Source organism: Tenrec ecaudatus, chromosome 4 (assembly GCF_050624435.1).
Source record: "Tenrec ecaudatus isolate mTenEca1 chromosome 4, mTenEca1.hap1, whole genome shotgun sequence".
Taxonomy (NCBI): Eukaryota; Metazoa; Chordata; class Mammalia; order Afrosoricida; family Tenrecidae; genus Tenrec; species Tenrec ecaudatus.
Genome location: NC_134533.1, coordinates 142,142,585 through 142,158,389, shown reverse-complemented (window position 1 = coordinate 142,158,389; position 15,805 = coordinate 142,142,585).

The window sequence follows — 15,805 nt, the reverse complement described above, 5'->3', positions numbered from 1 at the left end:
CCTCCAGTTCTGTCTGGTAACCACCTGACCTGACTTGAGCTGGTAGCCCAGAGGGTGAGGTGGATGATGAGGATGACTAGGCCCCAGGTGCATTCTGGGCTGGCCGGGCTCCGCCTCAGGGAGGGCACCCCTCAGCCCCTGCCCCTCGCAGGCAACCTAGAGGCAACTGCAGGCCTGGTGCAAGGCCCACCGCTCCTGGGCTTGTTGATATAGCTTTCTCCAAAAGACAAAGGCAGGCCCTTTGTTCCCTCTTTGTGGTTGACATGCTGAGGCTCCTGCTGTTCTTGGTGCAGAGACACCACATTGGGGGGCGAGGGGGGGGCACAAGCTGCTTTATGGCAGGCTAGTGATATGAGACCATGAGTCTGCATGTCCTCATTTCTCAAGTTGAGTTGAGAATGATAACAGCACCTACTTTTTAGAGTTGTAGCGCTATTGGGAGGTTTCAATTATGTAGTTGTGTGTGGCATAGTGGGTTATGCGTTGGGCAGCTAACCACAGGTCAGCAGTTCAAAACCACCAGCCACTTGGAGGGAGAAAGTGAAAGGTTTCTACTTCTGTCAAGAATTATAGTCTTGGCGAGCCAGTCAGGGTGCAGGGTAGCAACGATGAAACACAACTTTCCTCTAGTTCTTAAATGCTTCCCCCATCCCCAGCACTATCATGATCCCAACACTACATTACAAATCCAGTGAGACCAGAGGATGTACACTGGGAAAGATAAGAGCTGGAGCTGAAAACACAGGGAATCCAGGACAGATAAACCCCTTAGGACCAGTGCTGAGAGTGGGGATACCGGGAGGGTGGAGGGAAGGAGGGGTAGAAAGGGGGAACCAATTACAAGGATCCATATATAACCCCTCCCTGGGGGATGGACATGGCTGCTGTGCAAGAGCTCAAGCTGAACAACGATTGTGAGGCTGGAGCAGGACCAAGAAGTGTGTCGTCCTGTTGCACATCGTGTTGCCATGAGTCAGAACCAACTTGGTAGCACTTAACAACAACCATAGCACCTATGTCACATAACAGATCACTTATAGTACATATAGAATGCATGACACATAGTGTAGAATATAGACATCAACTACTTATCTGTCACTCTGTCATACTGTGGTGGCTTGTCTGTTGCTGTGTTGTAAGCATTTATCACCCCCACCCCCACCCCCACATAGAAGTTCTATTTAAATGTTAGCCAGAATCCCAGAATCAAATTAGTAAAATATTTGGTGTGATTGCTACTGCTAATTACTCCAACCACCATTGATTGAACACACTGCATTTATAATTCATTTGCATATGCCAACCCCCTGAGGGCTTGGAAGAGCTACACATCTCGCCTGAGCATTGCACCACCTCCCAGTGAGTGAGGTGCTAGTCTCCCCGCCTGGAATGACCTGTCCAGCAGGCTCCCCGAAGCCTCCCGACCGACCTGTTCTATAAATAAGCTTCAGTAAGGAAGGCTGCCACACCATCACAGTCACTTGGATGATTGGCTTTAAGAAATCCAATCCAGTCTCTGGCCATAGCTGAGCCCTTCTACCTCTCACTTGTCTGCCCTGATGAACCCTCTCCCCATCCCCCAGATGCCTTTCATCTGGACTACAGCCTCCAGACCCACTCACTCTAGCTGGTGGCCCTCCTCTCCCACTTCTCCAGCTGCTGCTGAGTCTCAGGTCTCCGACTCTCTGAGTTCTCTCCATACCCAGCTCCTCTTGTGGATGAAAACAGACTCAACTCTCATCGATTTCCTCCTGCAGTCGGCATCATTGTGTCTGTTTCATGAGATGGAGGAGGACTTTGTGGATTGGTGTCAGACATATGGGTTAATGTTGGACTTGTGGGCTTGGGCACCACTGGGTTGGGATGTTTTCTTGATGTGCACTTAACCTTTATATAAAACTCTCTCTTATACACGAGTTTCTGAGGATTGTTTCTCTAAAGAAACAGATCTGTCTTAGAAGAAATACAGCCAGAATGCTCCTTAGCGTCAAGGATGGTGAGACTTCATTTTAAGTACCTTGGACATGTTATCAGGAGAGATCAGTCCCTGGAGAAGGACAGCATGCTTGCTAACGTAGCAACAATCACAGCATATTTGCATTTGCTATTTCTTTCAGGAAACTGCACACTGTTCTCCACAGTGCCTGTGTAATTCTGCACCCGCGCCCCAGCAGTGTGTGAGCATTCCATCGCTAAGAGTGTCAGTGGGGGGTGCGATCTCATCATTGCTTTAATTTGTAATTTTCTTGTACCTAAGGAACACGAGTGTTTCTCCATAGAATTGCTGGCTGCCGGGATGTCATCTTCAGCGAACTGTTTTTCATGGTGTGTGTGTCCCCATCCGTTTTTAATAAATCATTTTATTGGGGGCTCTTACATCTCTTACAATCATCCATACATCAATTGTATCAAGTACATCTGTACATATGTTGCCATCATCATTTTCAAGACCCTTTCCTTCTACTTGAGCCCTTGGTATCAGCTCTTCCTTATCCCTCCCTCTCTCCCTCCCCCCCCTCGTGAAATTATAAGTTATTGTTTTCATATTCTTCTTTTTCTTTCTAAATCTGATTTTTATTTGTCTTTGGGAGTTCAAAGCATTACATATGAACTTACAGGGTAGCGAATACATACATAATACATACATAAAAATTGTTTTCACATTCTTACACCATCCACTGTTTCCCTTCACCCACATTTCTACTGTTCATCTCCTGGGGGAGGGGGTTGCTGGTGTTATATGTCAATCATTGCGATCAGTTCCCCCTTTCTCCCCTTCTCCCCTCACCTTCCTCCTGTTCCCCCTACCTTCATGTTATCGTTCCTGAGACGTTTGTCTGTCCTGGATTCCGTGTGTCACGAGCTCTTATCTGTACCAGTGTACATGCTGTGGTCTAGCCAGATTTGTAAGGTAGAACTAGGGTCATGATAGTTGGGGGGTGGGGGGGTGCGTGGAGGAGAAGCATTAGAGAACTAGAGGCATGTTGTGTGTTTCGTCAGTGCTGTGCTGCACCCTGGCTGACTCGTTCCTTCCTTGGGACCCTTCTGTGAGGAGATGTCCAATTATCTACAGATGGGCTTTGGGTCTCCACTCTGACCCCCCTCGCTTGCACCCATATGATTATTTGCTTGAGGTCTTCTGATGCCTAATACTTGGTCCCATTGACACTGTTTGATCACACAGGCTGGTGTGCTTCTTTCACGTGGCCTTTGTTGCTTCCCTACTAGATAGCTGCTTGTTTAATTCTAAGCCGATGTTATATCTTTTAATAGCTGGGCACCATCAGCTTTCTTCACCACATTAGCTTATGCACCCATTTTGTCTTCAGCCATTGTGTCAGAAAGGTGAGCATCACAGGATTTGTGCCCATTTTTTGGATTGAGTTATTTGTTTTATTCTTATTAAGGTGTTGTAGTTTTCTACAGATTTTAAAAATTATCTCTTTAACTGATATATCATTGTGAAATATTTTTTCCCAATCTGTGAGTTTTCTTTTTACTCTGTTGATGACGTCTTTTGATGTACTTAAATGTCATTTTTTAGGAGGTCCCTGTTCTCTGTTTTGTCTTCTGTGTGCTTTTAATTATGTTTGATATTCTATTTGTGCCTTGTATTAAGGCCCATAACTTTGTTCCTACTTTTTATTGATGATCCTTATGGTTCTAGGGTTTGAATTTAGGTCTTCAATACATCATGAGTTCGTTTTGTACATGGTGTGAGGTATAGATCTTATTTCATTCTTTTGCAGGTGGAGATACATTTTTCCAGCATCAATTATTGAAAAAGCTATCTCTTCCCACATAATGTGTGTTAATACTTTATTTTAAAATAGCTGGTATCTGTATGTGCTTGGTGAGTTCTCTGTTCTAATCAATTTGTCTACATATTCATCATTGTATAAATACCTAGCCATTTTGATTACTGTGGCTGTAGAATAGGTTTTAAATCAAAGAGTAAAAAGCCTTCTACTTTGCTTTATTTATTTTTTAATAGTGTTTTGGGTTTCTTTCTTTTCCCATATAAAGTTGATGATTAGTTTTTCCATTTCTTTGAAGAATTGTGCTGGGGCTCGGACGAGAATTGCATTGAATTTATAGAGTTGATATTCTGCAATATCGTCATTTTCCCTCTTTTAAGTCATCCTATCCATGAGCACAGATATTCTGCCACTTAGGTCAGTTTCTATAGGTTTCTTGTATTTTATAGTTTAATTTGTATTAGTGTATTGTTTCTCTGGCTAAATGTATTTCTAAGTACTTTATCTTTGGGATAATTATTGTAAATGATATTTTTCTTTTAATTTCCTTCTCAGATTCCTCTTCTTGAACATACAAGAATCCCTTTAATTTCTGTTTTGCTGTTATAACCTGTTACATTTAGTCAAGGTTTTAGATTAGTTCTAGCATTTTTTATTAAGTCTTTATATATAGGATTATGTAATCTGAAAATAAAGAGAATTCTGTTTCTTCTTTGACAATTTTAATGCCTTTAATCACTTTTTGGAGTCTTGTAGCTCTGGCTAAGGCCTTCAGGACTACATTAAATAATGGTGGTGATAAAAGACAACCTTCGCTAGTTCCCAGAAGGAGAATGATTTTAATTTCTCGGCACTAAATGAGATACTGTCCATTGGTTCTGCATATATGGTCTTTATTGTGTTGAGGGATTTGGGGGATGATTATTGTTTCCTTTGTCAGGGGCCATGGAGCCAACTCTGACTCCGTGCAACAGATCGACAGATTGCCAGTCCTACACCATCCTCACAATTATTGCCATGCTCGGGACCATTTTTGCAGCCACACTCTCAACCCATCCTGCCTGGGGCCTTTCCTCTAACTTGGTAAAGCATGCTGTCCTTTCCAGAGACTGATCTTTCCTGATAACAGATCCAAACTATGTGAGTAGAAGTCTTTCCATGCTCACTTATAAGGAGAATTCTGGGTGTACTTCTGCAAAGACAGATCTGCCTGCTCTTCCGGCAGTCCATGGTATTTTCAATATTTTCCACCAATGCTGTAATTCAGATGAACCAATTCCTCTCCAGTTTTCCTTGTTCACTACCCAGCTTTCATATACATATGACGTGACTGAAAATACCAAGCTTAGGTCGCTGCACCTTTGCCCTCAGAGTGACATCTTTGCTTTTTAAGACTTTAAATAGGTCGTTTGATTTATTAACTGCTGCTTCCATGAGCATTGATTGTGGATGTATGTAAGATGAAGTCCTTCACAACTTCATTTTTTTCTCCACTTATTGTGATGTGGTCTATTGGTCCAGTAATGAGAATTTGTGTTTTCTTTACATTGAGTTGTCATCCATGCAGAAGGCTGCAGCCTTGGATCTTCGTCAGAAAGTGCATCATTTTCAACAAGCCTTCCTCCAACCCTCCTGTCATCTTCTTCTTCTTCTTATAATCCAGCATCTTTTGGATCATCTCATCATCATAGATATTGTGTAAGTGTGCTGCAAGTATACCACCTTGACACACGTCTTTCCTAATTTTTTTTTATCTTTCCTAATTTTAAGCCATGTTCACTTGATTTGTTTGAATGATCACCTCTTGTACAGATTCCTTATGAGCACAATGAAGTGTTTTGAAATTCCCATCCTTCAAAATGTTATCTGTAGTTTGTTATGATATGACTTTGCATAATCAGTAAAACACAAGTAAACATCTTTGTGGTCGTCTCTGCTTCCAGACACAATCCATTTGACATTAGCAACGATAGCCCTCATGTCGCTTTCTCTTCTGAATCCATCTTGAACTTATTTTTAATAATTGTTTTATTGAAATTTCATCACATATCATACAATCCGATAATTCAATCATATCAAAAAGAGTTGTACAATCATTACCACAGTCAATTTTAGAACATTTTCATCATTGTACTCATTGTTATTAGTGTAATGGTTTTTCAAATTGTGGCAAAAACACAGAACACTCTCCAATTTAATGGCGTCTCCATGTATAATTCAGTGCCAATAATGGTACTCTTTGTGTGTGTAATCCTTGTTGATATCCTATTCCAAATTATTCCACCGCCATTAACATTAACACAGTGCCTAAGCAAAAACTCTTCCTACTTCAGCCATGGTAACCATTGGTCAACTTTGTTTTTGTTTTTTAGTGGTTTTCCTCCCTGCGACCCTTCTGTAAGGGAATGTCCAGTTGCCTAAAGATGGGCTTTGGGCCCCTACTCTGCACTGCCCCTCATTCTCAATGATATGATTTTTTTGTTCTTTGATGCCTGATACCTCATCACTTCGACACCTTGTGATCACACAGGCTGGTGTGCTTCTTCCATGTGGACTTTGTTGCCTCTGAGCTAGTTGCTTGCTTGATTACCTTCAAGCCTCTAAGACCCCAGATGCTATATCTTTTGATATAGCACCATCAGCTTTCTTCACCACATTTGCTAATGCACCCATTTGTCTTCAGCAATCGATTGTGTCTGGAAGGTGAGCATCATGGAATGCCAGTTTAATAGAACAAAGTATTCTTGCATCGAGGGAGTACTTGAGTAGAGGCCCAATGTCCATCTGCAACCTTAATACTAAACCTATAAATATATGCACATAGATCTATTTCCCCATCATCATATCTAAATATATTTACATATCTGCATGCCTGCAATTTAGACCTCTATAAATGCCTTTTGCCTCCTAGTTCTTTCCTCTGTTTCCTTTTACTTTCCTCTTGTCCCACTATCATGTTCAGCCTTCATTTGAGTTTCAGTAATTCCTCTCAGTTACATTGCCCTTGATCATGCCCTACCAGGCCTCTTACACCCTCCTTGCCACTGATTTTGGATCACTTGTTGTTCTTTTATCCTTGGGTTTGTTAACACCCACTTCTTTTTCTCCACCTCCCCCTCTCCCATATCCTCCTGAAACCTTCAGTCCCTTTGTTTTCTCCTCCAGATTGTTTACCTTGTCTCTTATCTAGATAGACCTGTAGAGATAATAATATGCACAAAAACAAGACAGAGCAAAACAACAACAAAAACCAATGACAAAAAAAGAAGAGCCTGTAAATAGTTCAAGGTCTGTTTGTTGACCTTTAGGAGTGTTTTTTGGTGGAGTCTTATGGGGTGCCACGCCCTGGCCCCAAAGTCTATTTTTGGGATCTCATCCTCAGGTCTTCCTTGCTCTGCTCCCCTTGCTGTTCTGTTGCATGCCCTTAGTGTTTTGCCTCAGTGCGTTGGGGTCAGATCAAGCATAATTCCCACACTGTGTCTTCAGTGTTGTCCCCTGTAGGGCTATGGGTCAGTGAGGGATGTCATGTCTTGCAGTGGGGCCAGCCATCTGGTTCTCCCTGTGCATTGGCTGCTCTGAGTGGGAATATCATCCTCAAGGCTTGGTGGGCCAGGATGTGCTCCACTCTCTCTTCCTCCCCCTTCATTTGCTCCCATGTGCTCTGCTCAGACATGTCCCTCTCCCTGAGCTGTAGCTTCAGTGCTGTCCTCTGAAGTAAATTCTCTCCACTGGTTCCCTACTCCACACTGGCATGTTGCATTCACATCTTGGAACCCCAAGGTTGAAGTCTGGTCCCTCTTTCCCTGTGGAGATATAAACAATATCCTCCCCTTGGGTAGGTTAGTGCCCTGTTTCCCCGCTATCCATTTCTTTTTTTCCCCCTCCTCTTTAGTTGGCCACCATATGTATCCCTGGATTTTATCTGACCCCTGCCATACTACCTGGTCCTCACCCCAGGAATGTTTGTATACAGTAGCGTTTTCCCTATGGTCTTTTTGCTTTTTTTTACGTTTACCTCAGTGGACTCATGTTGTACTTGTCCTTTTATGCTTGGCTGACTTCGCTTAGCATGATTTCATCCAGTTCTTCCCATGTGGTGACGTGCTTCATGCGTTCATCACTTCTTTTCAGCGATGCATAGTACTTCATTGTATGCATGTACCACAACTTTTTAATCCATTCATCTATTGATGGAAATTTGGGTTATTTCCAACTCCTTGCAATTGTGAACTGTGCCACGATGAACACTGGAGCACAGATGTCTCACCATGGTTTGTTTCTTGCCTCTTCTGGTATATGGCCAGTAGGGAGATTGCTGGGTTATATGGTAGCTCAATTTCCATCTGTTTCAGATGTCGCCAAATCAATTTCCATAGTGGCTGTACATACCTAGAGGTTGACCAGCAGTGGATGAGAATTCCTATCTCATCACAGCCCTTCCAATGCTGTAACCTTCTGATTTTTTTTTGAAGTAGGCTATGTTTGAGAATGTTAGGTGGTATCTCATTGTTTTAATTTATATTTCTCTTATGGCTAATGATCAGGACCATTTTCTCATGTGTTTATTGGCCATTCAGATTTCTGCCCCTGTGAAACTTCTGCTCAGAAACCTCTTTTCCGTCCTTTGCCCACCTCCTCAGTGGGCAATTAATTTTTGGTTTTTTCTTCTTTTTGGAAGCTAGCAGAGTATTGTAGATTTTAGTAAGAAGGTCTTGTCTGATGTGTCATTGCTAAAAATGTTTTCCCAGTCTGTGGGCTCTCTTATTACTCTTGGTAAATTCTTTTGATGCACATGTTTTATCTTCAGTGTATCCCACTTGTCAATGTGTGACTCATCTGTGTTTGTGCCCTTCCCTGTTGCTGATAGCCTGTGTATTCCCTGCACCAAAGTTCTCAGGTGGGTCCCGATTCCCTCATGATGGCCCTAATAGTTTGGGGTTTAACTTCAAGTTCTGTGATCCACCTTGAGTTTATCTGAGTCTTGCTTCATTTTTCTGCAGGTAGATATCCATTTTTTCCCAGCACCACTTGTTAAAGAGGACATCCGCATCCCATTTGATATTTTTTGGACCCTTATCAAAGATCAGTTGTCTCTATGCTGATGATTTTATTTCTGGGTTTTCAGTTCTTTTTCATTGGTCTGAGTATCTGTCATTGTACCAAAACCATGTTGTTTTGACCAGCTGTATAATAGGTGCTAAATTCATGTACAGCAAGCCCTCCCACTCTGCCCTTCTTTTTGCGGAGTTCTCTGCTAATTCGGGGCTTTTTCCCTCTCCATATGAAGTTGGTAATCAGTTTTTCCATTTCTTTGAAGAGAGATGAGGGTAATTGTATCATGATTGCATTAAACTTATATAGTGCCTTGGGCAGAACTGGCATCTTTACTATATTGAGTCTTCCAGTCCACGAGCATGGGATATCCTTCCATTTGTTGAGGTCAATCTGGGTTTCTTGTCATAGTGTTCTGTAGTTTTGTTCTGTTTCTTGTCATAATGTTCTGTAGTTTTCCTCACATAGATCTTCTGTTCTTTTAGTCACATATATCCGTAGATGTTTCAATTTGTGATTGGCTTTTGTGAAGGGTACCAGCTTTTCAATCTCCTTTCTGTGGTCTTGTCCGATGTGTACAGCAGTCTGATAGACTTCTCTTTGCTGATCTTGTATCCTGCCACTCTGCCATATTCCTCTATTGCTTCCAGTACTCCCCTGGTGGAGTTTTAGGGATTTTCCATATCATCTCAGAACATCTTTTATGCAGCTTTTGTGATAAAATTAGGTGCCTCGGCTGATATTCGAGTCGGCCATACTCGAGTATATACAGTACATCATCACAATCTGTTCTGGTGCTCCCCCCCTTTCCCGCATTGTTTGCGCCCCAGTTCCCCTCTGCCCATCCCCAATGAACCACTGCATCAGTTATTGTCTCTATGCATCCAGTTCTTCTGTGCTTCCTAAACCGAGTAACCTAACAGAAGCCATACAAAACAAAACTGAAACAGAAAGAAGATAAATAATAATATAATGATAAAAATAAAGAGTAAGAAAGAAAAGACCACCAACAATATTAAAAAAGCCAAAGAATACATTTCTGTCATGAAACAAGTGAGAAATATTTAAGCCTCAAGCAAGTGCAGGTTAGGTCAAGAGGGTTTGGTCAGTCCACTGACCAAATAGCATATAATACCATGACTCGATCAACCACAATCATTTACCATAAGCTCCAGCTGATGCTAAAGCTGCTTGAGTCCCTGGGCTGTGGCCAGAGGGGTCTGCCAGAGACTTGATCTGACTAGACGCTCGGTCGGTGGGGCTCGGAGCCCCGCTGTCCTCCGTCGCCTTCTACAAATTGAATGTTCACGATTTAAACCCTGATGCTTTTCCCTTCGACACATTTGGAGTCTGCTCGGGTCACCTTTGAAAGCACAGGCTGGCGTGTGTCTTTGATGTGGACTTAGCTGACGCCTCACTTAAATGGCTGCTTGCTTGAATGCAAGCTTTTAAGACCCCAGAACACTATCCCAATCGGTAGTCAGGGACCATCTGCTTTATTCACACACTTTGCTGTTGCACCGTATCTTCAGTGGTCTCTTCATGACGGCGAGCTTTGAAAGGGCCATGTTATAAGAACTACTTGTTCTTGGATTGAGGCTAGAATTAAGTGGCAGCCCGAATCCAGCTTGGATTTCTGACAGCTCTGGGTGGATGCAATGTTGCGGCAATTATTGAATCATCTTCAGCCAAAATGGATTGTTCCATAAACTCCACATTCAGCTGGGTCATTTTTCTTTGAAAGAGACATAAAGAGGATGGCTTCCAATCGATTGACCAAGGCTGCATTTCCCAACTTCTGAGCATTCCTTTGTTTCCAATATCTGCATGCCAAACACTAGTCATTATCAATACATCTTGGCTACGTTTGTTTAGCTTCAGACTGAAGAAGTTGGTAGAATTCTTCAATTTCTTCATCGTTGGCTTTAGTTGTTGGTGCATAAATTTGAATAATAGTTGTATTCTTTGGTCTTTTTTTGTGGACTTGTGAATATTTTCCTATCTCAGACAATACTATACTTCAAGATAGGTTTTAAAATATCCTTTTTGATGATGAATGTCACATCATTCCACTTGAATTTGTCATTCTTGGCCAATACCAGTCCATTTCAGCTCATTAATACCTTGGATATTATCCATCTTTGAACATTCTATTTTAATTTTGACGACTTCCAATTTTCCTAGATTCATACGTCGAACATTCCACGTTCTGATTATTAGTAGATGTTTGCGGCTGTTTCTTCTCATTTGGGGTAGTGCGCCATTCGCAAATGAAGGTCCCCCAAATGTCTGCTTCCTCCACATCATTAGCGTTGCCTCTACTTTGAGGCCGTTCCTCCCCAGCGGCATTGTAAGTGCTTTCCTCCTGCCTGAGGGGTTCCTCCTCTGACTGTCTCAGATAATCCATCAGGTCTCCTCGGGGCCAACCTTTCAGAAGGCTAGCCTCTTCCTTCTTTATAGACGGTTCTTATTCTGGCAGTGCCTCTGAATGTGTTCACTCTGGTACTGGAAATATTGGCAGGATGGCTTCCAACATCACAGCAATGCAAAAGCCACCACAAACTACCTGACAGAGAGGTGGCTCTGAGAGAGAGGGATGGGGATGCTATCACACGGTGTTTGGGTGAATAGCATTCACAGCTGACAAACCTTCTGCTGAGAGCTTTGGCCAAGGTCTCAATGCATCGTGATGGGGAGGAGGGGGGCGGGGGGGGTGCGTTAAACTCTTCTCCCAGAGTTCTGAGTAATGATGTGCCTCAGAAAGGTGAAATTACTTTCCCTCGTGTCACAGGTCTGAGGTGCAAAGTCAAGGCTCAGACCTCAGTGAGTCTGGCACCACAGAACATGTTCTCAATAGATGGTGCTGAGCTGCTTACTCCGACTGCAGGCCTGAGTGCCATATCTGAAGCACAGGGGTTGGGTGGACACTATCCATAGGCGTGTTGTGAGGATTCAATGAGCTGACTATGTTGGAAGTTGAGGGTCTGGCACACACATAACAAGTTGTCAACACTTCACAGTTAGCATTTGCAGCATAATGCTATTGTTCAGTTCTCCCAATTTTGACTCAAAGTGACTCCATGTGACAAGATAGAACTGTCTGTAAGTTCTCGTAGGTGGTCTTTCTCCTGCAGAACCACCAAACTTTCAGTGAGAAGGGGAGCGCTCACTTGCTTGACGATTGTGCCACCAGGCGTTACCGAATTATTTCTCTAACAGCAGCCGCCGCAACCCCAAACCCATCATCATCCAGTCAAATTTGACCCATATTGGCTGAGAGGAATCTTTACAAGAGCGGATCACCTTATTTCCTTCTGAGGATATGGCAGGTGGGTTTGAACCACTGGCCCTGTTGTTAGTAGCTCAACACCTAATTCACTGCACCACCGGGGCTCTTTAGTAGTGTAAGTGTAGGTGTAGGTGTAGTAGTAGCAGCAGCAACAGCAGCAGCAGCAACAGCAGCAGTAGCCGCTGCTGTAATTGGTATCATTATCTCCATTTGAAGTCCCTCCTTGGCTCTGAAACACCTGGGAAGTCAGAGCAGTGAATGCCCCCTCTTTCCACCAGATGGCACCATTGTCAAGCGGATGGAGGTCCCTTCTGGGTACTTTATCCCCAGTTTATAAGGAAGCCCTCTAACTCCTGGAGTCCCTGGGGAAGAAGTCACCTAGAGAGGAGATAGCAAAGGTCAGACCCTTCTATTCATCTGCCCCTACGCTTGTCCCTGCCCACTAGGGCACCTGATTTTATTCACTGTAATGAGGCATTCACCTGTGTGGACCATAACAAACTCTGGGCAGCCTGGGGAAGATGGGAATCCCAGGACTACACTGTGCTCACGTGGAAACTGAACACAGATTTAGAGGCACTTGTGTGAACAGGACAAGGGCACACTGCATGGGTTTAAAATCAGACAAGGTGTGTGTAGGGTTTGCATCCTATCACCATACTTATTCAATCTGTATGCTGAGTGCATAATCAGAGAAGTTGAATTATAAGAAAAAGACAGCATCAGGACTGGAGGAAGGCATGTTAACAACCGGTGAGCCTGTAAACTAACTTATTGTACTTCATGTAGTTGGAAAGCAGTCCCCCTTACTAAATGCGGTCAGCCCAAGGTACTTTATGGAACACAACCCCTGGAATTCCTGTACACTGCTCCAAGACAAACCTCTGGAATTCCTGTACACTGCTCCAAGACAAACCGATTGGAGGTGACTGTCCCCTAGCTGGGTGTGCTCTTCTTTACCTGTTAGGGTGTAAAAGCCCCCCCCCCCCACACACAACTATCTAGTTAATCCACAAAGACACCTTGGGATCAGTTTGACTCTTAAAGAACCCTATTGCTCTGCTTGATTCCTCACGATCAACCGTTGTTCCCCATGGTTACCCTGAAAGCTGAGTCAATGTAAACCCGCACGTGTCTTCCCAAAGGGCATGTTCCAGAGTTCAAGTCCGTGTCTATGTATTCTAATTTCAAACAGGACACGGCAAAGCCAGCACGCTTCACTGTGTCCTCACTGGTGCTCACTGGCGCTCACCTTCTCATAAAAGTCTCTACTTCTTTCTCTCCCTTGGAGCGAGTCGCTTGTCTGTGCTGCTCTGGGGGAAAATACGTGCATTTCAGCTGACAGTTCCAAGACAATCCTTGGAATCAGTGATTTTCAAAGTGAGGTCCTCTGACTAGCAGGAACACGGTTTCTGGGAACTTGTAAAAAATGCAAATTCCGGAGCCACATCCCATACCTACTGAGCAGAGCCTCTAGGCAGGCGATCGATCCGCATTGAGCAAGCCCTCCAGGGATGAACTGAGAAGCTTTCCCTCTCGTGAGGTCTCAGGATCCTTCTCTGAGGATGGCTGTCTGGTCTCTCTCCAGAACTTCACACCCAAACCAAAGCCCTGCCGTCCAATGGGCTCCCATCGCGGTGACCCTGTAAGACAAAGTAGAACTGCCTCACGGGGTTTCCTCTGCTGTCACCTTTCTGGAAACACATTGCCACATGTCCCCTCACTTGAACAATGCAAAAACAGGACTCCCACTGCAGTGCTCCAGGGAGTCTAATCAGTCATTTCTGAGGGGCAATGCGCTTTGTCAGTGGGGTAGTTGCTGGGCAATGAGGAACACTGCCTGACAATTGTGGTAGGCCATTTCCCACGTGATGGTGCTCAAGGTATTGTGCTTATGCCATTTATCTTGATGAAAATGTACAGCGCTTTCATCACAGGTGCTTAGAGTATAGCGCCTTGATCATCTCAAATGAGCAGAGTTCATGTTCTCGCTTGTGATTGACAGCTGTAATATTGTTCCCCTCTGAGGCACGGGGAAGGAGCCAATGAGACAGGAAAACAGTCTTATAAAATATGAGAGGGCTTCAAAAACCTAGTCTAGATCATGAGTTTTCCCACAAAATTTTTGAAGTCTCATAGCAGGGGTGATGTAGGCTCCCTCCCCATCCCCCCTAATGTTAATGAGACCTTGGCTCCATCTCCTTAGGGTTTCTGAGGCAAGATTTTTTTTTTAACATTTTATTGAGGGCTCTTACAACTCTTCTAACAATCCATGTGTCAACTGTGTCAAGCACATGCGTACATATGTTGCCATTAGTATTTTCTAGACCTATATTTTCTATTGAGCCCTTGGTATCCGCTCCTCTTTCTCCTCCCTCCCCGCTGACCCCCGTGCCCCCTTGATAAATTATAAATCATTATTATTCTCATATCTTACACCGACCGCTCTCTCTCTTCCTCCACGGCTTCTGTATGTGTCGATCATCTCGATTAGTTCCCCCTTCCTCCCTTCCTCTTCCCACCTTCCCTCTGCCCGCCTAGTATCGTTACTTCCATCCCTGTTCTTGTATCCCATGTGTCATGAGCTCTTATGTGACACAACATTTTAAATGTCACAAATAGATTTGTTTACTGCACAGAAACCCTGAGTCCAATCATCATGATTTTATAAACAGAAATTACAAGCTATGTTATGACAGTTGATTTGAAAGTCCAGGAAGAAAATGTGATCCAGGGAGAGACTCAAGGAGTTCAGGAACCATAGGAAAAACTTGGAGCAATGCTTCACTGTTTAAAGCAACATGCCTGAGTTATTTTATTGCTGTCTTGCTTAAATTTGCAACACAAATTCCTTGTTGTTCAAACTATATGTGACCAATGAAAAGCCCCTAAGTCCTTTCATAAATCTCGGAGTACCTTAGTATTAACACTTGGTAAAGAAATCAGAAAAAACGATCAATAAAAAATTGCACTTCCAGAAATAGATACAAAAATTAAAAACTAAATATACTATCTACTCCTGTGCGGATTGCGATCTAAGAAACCCATGGGGACAGTTCTGCCCTGTCTAATAGGGTTGATGCGCATTGGAATCAACTTACGGCCTACAGCAAGAACACAAACCTCACAGAATACACAAAGAACAAATAGGTCATGGTCAGGAGGATTGCTTCCAGTGTAACAACTGCCAAAGGAAGGTTCCTGACACCGAGTTTTGATATTTGAAACGCTCCAGAGACAAAGAGCAAAAATGGAGTTGCCAGCCCTTGCCCTTCCCAAAGAAGGCACGAGCCCTTGGTGTGGACTTGTCCTCCAAACATGAGGAGTAGAAGTGAGGACGTCTTTGGAAAGATTTTGTCATGAGCATATCCCCCACCTTAAGTCAAAGGAGGGGCTCCTGAGCTAGAGGTATGCAGGAACCAGTGAAGACACAAGTGAGAGCTTGTGCTTGGAGCTACTTCCGTCTGGTAGCAGACTGGCTGTGGCTCTGCCCTAAGAAGACGTGCATTTGGTGAGGCAACGACAGGTGCATATTGCCTGTAGGCCTGAGCTGGACACCATGGAGGGACGGGGTATTTAGTAAAGACTCCCCACACCATAAAAGGACAACCGGGAGGCTGAGCGAGAAGTCTTCATGGCAGGGCTTGCCTGGGTCGAACACTGTCGGAGAGAGCCTCAGAGATCAGTACTTATACATGCAACACAC